The following is a 7,615-nucleotide window of genomic DNA, read 5'->3' on the forward strand; positions in this document are numbered from 1 at the left end:
TGTGGGGCTCAGTCCCACAACCCTGGGATCACAACCTGAACCAAAATCAAGAGTCAGATAATCAACTGACCAAGCCACCCAGGTGCCCCTCAAAAGAGTGCATTAATATGTAAAATTAGATGACTATGAAAATAGTTTCAAATAGTTAAAACTTAAATCAGTACCAAATTTCAGTACTTAACCTATTATTAGAAAAATATTAAATGTAACACTTTTAACAATAGCCACAAGAACTGAAAAGATAAAGTAAAATCCAATCAGTGATACTTTAGAATTACAAAGACTTTCAGAAATTTTAGTGGAAAAAAGAACACTTAGTTTTAATATCTTACACCCTTTACTTCCTCAGACCTGTTTGTAAATGCATGGAAGCCGGGGTCAGAATCCTAGCTGTATAGTAGATACATATTTATTCTCAAAATCATTCTTCTATTAATAATGTTTTGTGAAAGAAGCTGTGTGACCCTCTCATTCCACAGTTTAAATTCTCTCCCAAGAGCCATACATGTTCATTACATACATACACTTCTTCACCATGACTTAGTACATCATTTTAAAAGATGTCCAGCCCTCTTCCTTAGTACTGACTGGGGAGGTGGCAGCCATCTCCTCCTCAGCATCATGGCCACCCTCAGACCCCTCACAAAGCCCAAGATAATTAAAAAGAGGACTAGGAAGTTCATCTGGTACCAGTCAGACCTATATGTCAAAATTAAACGTAATTGGTGGAAACACAGAGGCATTGACAATAGGGTGCACAGAAGATACAAGGGCCAGATCTTGATGCCCAACACTGGTTACAAGAGCATCATGAAAACAAAGCATGTGCTGCCCAGTGGCTTCTGGAAGTTCCAAGTCCACAAAGTCAAGGAACTTGAAGTCCTCCTGTTGTGCAACAAATCTTACTGTCCAGAGATTGCTCATAATGTCTCCTCCAAGAACCACAAAGCCATTGTGGAAAGAGAAGCCCAGCTGGCCATCAGAGTCACCAATCCCAATGCCAGTCTCCACAGTGAAGATAATGAACAGACAGACAGTTGTGTTCACATTGTGTTTGTATTAACAAAACCATAAAACTTTCAAAAAAATATGTCCAATCATAGCTCAGGCTCAGACTGAGAGAATGAATAAATAGTATGCACAGACACAGTATGTGTGTGTCTGTCTTGTAAATGCATACACACACACACACACACACACACACACACACACACACACAGATGCACACTCATAGGGTCATGGTTTTAGAATAATGATGGTTTTAATATTTTGATCCTGCCTCACACTGAAACTCAATTGACTGAAAGGAATAGTGCAAAGCCATCCTAAATGATGCCAACAATCTGTACTAATTTACAGAGGTTACCAATTGGTCCTTTAGAAGATTTCTGCATTGGAAATGTAACTATTAATTATAATGTTACTGGAATATTTGTAATCACTTCAAAATTAACCTTTATATCCTCAGGAGGTTTGTATTTATAACAGTCACTTGGTGTCTTGTAGAGAAACTAATTAGTCAACACATGATAAATACAGAAAGAACACAAATTAGTTCTTCGTTTACTGCTACTTGGCTAAACCATATAATTTGTATTGTAATTAAAAATTTTTATATTGCAAACAAAAAATATTTAATTTAGGGATAGATAATAACAATAATTTCAAATGTGGCAAGAAATACATTGATACATTCACTAGGGTTTACTGTTTAGGCACTCAAAAAGCAAGGAAAAAAGTGGAAAAAAAACTGCAATCTAATTATTATCCAAAGACTTCTCTCTCTTCCATTACCACTGTTGTAATGATGAAGATCCTATCTTCATAAAAGCAAGCAAATATTTTGGAATAAAGAGGACAAAGAACACCCAGGCATGGGGGATAGCTTATTTTCCTTAATTCAGTAAAACATTTTTGGTCTTTATAATATCTCATAAAAAGTAGTGTTTTCAAATATATGGAGAAAAGATTTACAGGGAAATCCTAGCTCTGTCAGTTAATCAAAGAAAGTTACAGGTATCACTAGTTTATGTTATTCATCCTCTCATTTAATAAGGAATTGAAAAGAGGCAGAAGTTTGGGGGCTCAACTTTTGGTTATCTTTATTCTGCATGACAAGGCCTTGATGTTCCTGCTTATTTCGGTTTATTAACAAAATGCCTTTCCCTGTGCTACTTATAGTGCTAAAGAACCAAAACACAAAAATGGAGGCATTTTGTACTTTCTTTCATTCAGTATAGTGATGACAGAGTTAAATTACATCTTCTTTGTGCTCAAATTTTGTCTGTTCATTTACAGCACTTTTATTTCATTTCTAGTAATTGTAATTGATTCTTCTTCATATTCTTTTCTTATTCTATTTCTGACAATTTTTTGTTTCACCTAATGATATTTTCTATTGAATCACCCCTGGAAGATTTATTTTTAAGTCCCTTTCAGATTGCTCTGTTTTTTTTTTTTTTCTTATGTGGTTAAATCTTTCTCCCAACTTTCAGTGTTGGTAATTATTGTTCTAGTGTTGATTTTTGTCAGAGATATCAAAATAATGACTTTGTAGGATGATTTGATATGGGTGTTTATTGGTTTGTTTTTCTCTCCAGTGTATCCTTTGTGGTCTAATAATTTTGAAAATTTCTCTACCTCAATCCTCCAGTCATAGAAGCTTGGTCCAGATTCTGGCTATAGGGCTGTTTCTGCTTCCTCCCATCCCCCAAGATGGAGATTTAAGTAAGCTGTAGCCCAGTGAGAGTTGCAAGTATTTTTTTTAAATCATCTTTCACAAACAATGAAACCTCAATCCAGCCCTTGCTTTCTATCCATGAGACTTACTCTGCTCCCTGACTCTATATGGACATTCCTACTGACCGTGTGCATATCAGCCAGAGGAGTATTCCTTGGCTTTAGCCCTATTTATCATACTGTGTTTCAGTCTCATAAATGGGACAGAGATGCTTACCTTTAATGGACCAGTTTTCTAGGGGTTTTAGACTCTGTTCTTCTAAGATCACAAGAAACTGCGTAAGTTCAAAGAAAAAATCATACAGAGGCTACTATTTTTGTTCTCTGTTCTTATTCTCAACCATATTATTATTAGACATTCCTTCATATCCTGGCAGTATATTTCCAAACTTAGCTTCCACTGTGGTCTAGTAAAGTGAAAGTTTTTAACATAAAATAGCAAAGTGGTTAAAGACACTGGCTTTTGGGGGTGCCTGGCTGGTTCAGTTGGAAAAGAGTGTGACTCTTGATCTTGAGGCTGTAAGTTCTAGCCCCATGTTGGGTGTAGAGATTACTTAAAAATAACATCTTAAAGACATTGGCTTTGACATTAGAGACCTAAGGTCAAATTTTACCATTTTATCCTATAAGAACTTGCAGTTTGTCATATAAAGTGAAGATAACAGTATTACCACAAAAGAATTTAGTTGAGAAGAATAAAAGCAAATGTGCACTAAACATTAAGTCTTTTCATTATTTATATGTTTGTAACCAGTGTTTTGTCTTGTAAACCATCCTCTACTGAAAATTATGAACTTCAGCTGGGAAAAGATGAAAGCATTACCCTGAACTTCAGATTCTTCAGTTTATACTCAGTTTATACTCAGACTTTCAAATTTACTTAAAATACCCACACTTTCATTGTTTATCAGTATTCACCCATCATGTGTCAGCAGAATGTTTAGGAGTTGGTGGTTTTGATGTTCTCTGTGACACTTACCACTACTCTTCGGTTATGACCTCCTGGAAGAACAGACAATTCTGAATATGCTATTATAATACACTCCTCACTGCTGAATCAGCAAGCACTACATATTTGCTTTTTAGAAGGAAAAAAAAATGGAAGTTTATACATCCATGAAGGAACATCCTCCCTATACTTCTTGGAATCTGAGCTACTTGTTCTTATAATTGTAAAAGGTCAGATATTAGGGGAAGAGAGTCTGGTGTGCCTTCACTGACTGTATCATTTACTAACTGTATAACTTTAGATATGTTACCTAATATATTTGGCTCTCAGTTTTTCATTTCTAAAATAAAGAAATAATATTTTACACATTCATGTAAAGACTAAATGAGGTAATATATGTAAATTGTTACCAGAGTGTCTGATAGGCTACTTATGTAAACCTTAGTATACATCTTCTTTCTCTTTCTTCAACAGGTCTGTCTTCAAGTTCCAGTGGGAAGCCATTATAACAGTTGGGTGACCTCAATAGTATAATGCCCTTACAAAAATTGTATAATGCCTTTAAACATTAGATTTTTCTGTCATATGAAAAAAAAGTCACTATTTCATTTAAGACACTTGACTGGTTTTCTGGTGTTTGCTGCTGAATTCCTTACCATCTGACTCATCATCCAAGTTTTGTTCCTGATGAGCAAATGAGAGATTGGAGGAAGCAATATTGGAATAAGAAATCTAAAAATCTGTGATCAGTCAGAAGTAGTTCTGATCTTGAATGCTTATATTTTATTCATATAATCCATTATCTTCCTATTGTTACTTATTCTTCCCTCCTCTGATTTTTAAGTTAAATTTTAAAATAAAATAATATGCATATTAGATAGCAAATCAAATAGCGCAGAAATACTTATAATACAAAGACATTAGCAGTTCTCTGACCAGGTACTCAGGGGAAGTCCCTTTCTACTCTGTTTTGCTTGTTTTCCTGGTACTTTCCTCCATATTTCTACAAATACACTTGTAATATTTCTTGATTTATTAAGTCTAGACATTATTTACTGCTATCCTATTATTATAGGTGATGATCTGGCTCACTTTAAACTCCATAGTTCTCCCTATCCTTTTAATATTGTCATATCATTCATTTTGCTAAAATTATTAATCAGCCTTTGAACTATCAGGAACACAATAATGATGTTTGTTTTCCCTTTTTTATGTGGTTTTTCTTCCTAGAATTTTCATCTGCCCTGATGTGCTCAATAGTGAGTGTATTTCATTCATTTTGCTGAGCTTTCAATCAGTCCATTCATTCAGATGACTGACATCTTTCAGTTCTGGGAAATTTGCCACCATATTTGCTAATTACCTTTGTTCCATTTTCTCTGTTCTATCCTCTGATATTGGATCTCATAGAGTCTCATCTTTTTTTTTCTCTCCCATAATTGCTATATTTCCATTTTATTTTCTAAGAAACTTTTTGATTTTTCATCTAATATTTCTGTTTGAATTTTTTTTTCATTTTAGCCATTATAGTTTAAACTTCCAAGAGGTAGTTCTTATTATTTTTATTAAAGTATTTATTAAAATATTTATTAAAGTAGAACTGTATTATCCTCTGTGTGTGCAAGTATTTAGTGTACCTCTGAGGTAGATGAGAATTGGGTTTTCTTTAATTTTTGTGGGATAGAGAAAAGAGAAGTTTTCTTTTGTGCTGTCAAATAATGTTTCTTCCAAGTTTGCATTTTTCTGTTTGCTTATTTTATCACCATTGCATCATTGACTTAAATTTTTGATAATCATTGACTCATCCATTTTATTTAATAATAAGACAGTAAACACAATAACAACTAGAAGTTCTGGGAGAGGAAGAAATGTCTATATCAAGTGTGTTTGGGAAGAGAGTTTGCTTTTTCCCTGGGAAACTTTTAAAATGCCATTTTCCCTCCCAGAAACTCTGGAAAGCATAGATATCAGAATGCTGGTCTTTTGAGGATTGAGGATGTGGATCTTAGAAGTCAACAATTTAGCATCAAGAGTTTTACTTTATTCTCTATTTTCAATGTTATATGTCCGATTCTACCTTAAGTCTCTACTTGGCATCTCTGAGTCAAGAGCCTCCTTTATTTTTATGATCGGGGCTTCTAGGCGTTTGGGTCTTATCACTGGGGGAGTAAGGTGAAGGAAGAGAATACATTAATTCTCCCAAATATTGACTTCCAACTAATCTTCAATCTTCATGTTGTCATTTAACTTTCCCTGCCCTCTGTTTTAAGCAACATCACTGACGTGAGAACATCCCTGTAATTCAGTGAGTCTAATAAACTTTCCTCTCATGTGCTTCAGTGTTAGAACATTCCATTCTAAACCTTCCTCCTCTCTCTGGCTGCATTTAATTGTACAAAAGTTTATAAAGTTTCTTATCTACTGATCTCTCTCCCATTTTTATCTTTGCAGATTTTCCTCTTTTCCATAGTTATGTTTAAGTGAGCACTGGGAAAACTAAGAAACATGGTCAATCCACATAACCAGCAAACAACATATTTTACATAGTATACAAAAACTAAGTCTAACTTAGGGCATATCAAAGATAGCAATTAGAATGGGTTCTGAAATGCTTGTCTGCCTATGAATATGGATTGGAGTGTGCTCTCTCAAAAGAACCAATCAATTGGTAAAAGAAGAGCAGAATAATGAGTAAATATTTGGAAAATATTGCCAATTAGAAAGGTTCAGAGTAATTGGGAGCATTTAGCCTACAGGAAATATGCTGGCAGTGAGGGATGACTTAGTGTTTAGATGTTGTGACCACTTCTGTCTCCTCTCTACATAAACAACAAGCAAGCAAAATGTAAAATGCTTGCCTCAAAATAAATTTTAAAGAATCTTACCAATACCAAAATACCCATTTAGTGAATGATGAAACTTCATTCACATAGACTGAAGTGATTTAGACTTGTATCCAATATTATATGAAAGAGTATATGAGCATGATGTAGAGGTCTAGAATAAGAGAGTAAAAGACAAAATTACATAATAGCAAATACAGGCATTCTTTAATTTTGCATAGCACTTTGTAAATGACAGTCTTTGATTAATTTCCTGTGTCTGCCATAAAGAATGACTACAGGGGTGCCTGGGTGGCTCAGCTGGTTGAGTGTCTGACTCTTGAATTCAGCTCAGGTTATGATCCCACGTTCGTGGGATTGAGCTGTACTTTGGGCTCTGTGCTGAGCACGGAGTCTTCTTAGGATTCTCTGTCTCTCTGTCTGTCTGTCTCTCTCTCTCCTTCTGTCCCTCTCCCCTGCTCATGCTCTCTTTCTCTAAAATAAATAAACAAATAAAATAAAAATAAAAAGAATGACTATGAACTTGGTGGCTTAATTAGTAGAAACTTATTTTCTTATAGTTCTGGAGGCCAAAAGTTCAAAATCAAGCTGTCAGCAGGACCTCACTCCCTCTGGCTCCAGGGGAGAATCTATTCTTTGCTTTCATATAGCTTCTGGTGCCTGTTGGCGTTCCTTGACTTATGGGCACCAACCCTTGCCTCCCTGATAACCTTGTCCCCCTCAACTTCTTTCTGTCTCCTATTCTACCTGTCTCAAATTTACTTCTTCCTTTATTTTATAAAGACATTTGTTACTGGATTTAGGGCCTACTTGGATAATCTAGGATGATCTCCTCATCTCTAGATCTTTCATTTATAATGGCAAAGTCTGTTTTTCCAAATAAGGTAAACAATGACGGGTTCCAGGGATTAGGGCATGAGCATACTTTTTGAAGGGCCACCTTTCAGCCCACTAAGCTCACATGTGTAGGAACCATGTCCTTGCATTGATCCATCTTAATGAAGTCACATAAGATCTGAAATATGCAATATAACATTATTGTGGATATATATATATATATCTTTAAAGGGTTGAATTCATATGG

General features: G+C 35.0%; 1 pseudogene; it reads left to right on the forward strand.

Moving 5' to 3' along the window:
• The first annotated feature begins 621 nt into the window (after nucleotides 1-621).
• Nucleotides 622-1,074, forward strand: LOC132695325 (large ribosomal subunit protein eL32 pseudogene; annotated as a pseudogene).
• Nucleotides 1,075-7,615: the final 6,541 nt, after the last annotated feature.

The sequence above is a fragment of the Panthera onca genome, chromosome B4, assembly GCF_046562875.1.
Source record: "Panthera onca isolate mPanOnc1 chromosome B4, mPanOnc1 haplotype 2, whole genome shotgun sequence".
Classification (NCBI taxonomy): domain Eukaryota; kingdom Metazoa; phylum Chordata; class Mammalia; order Carnivora; family Felidae; genus Panthera; species Panthera onca.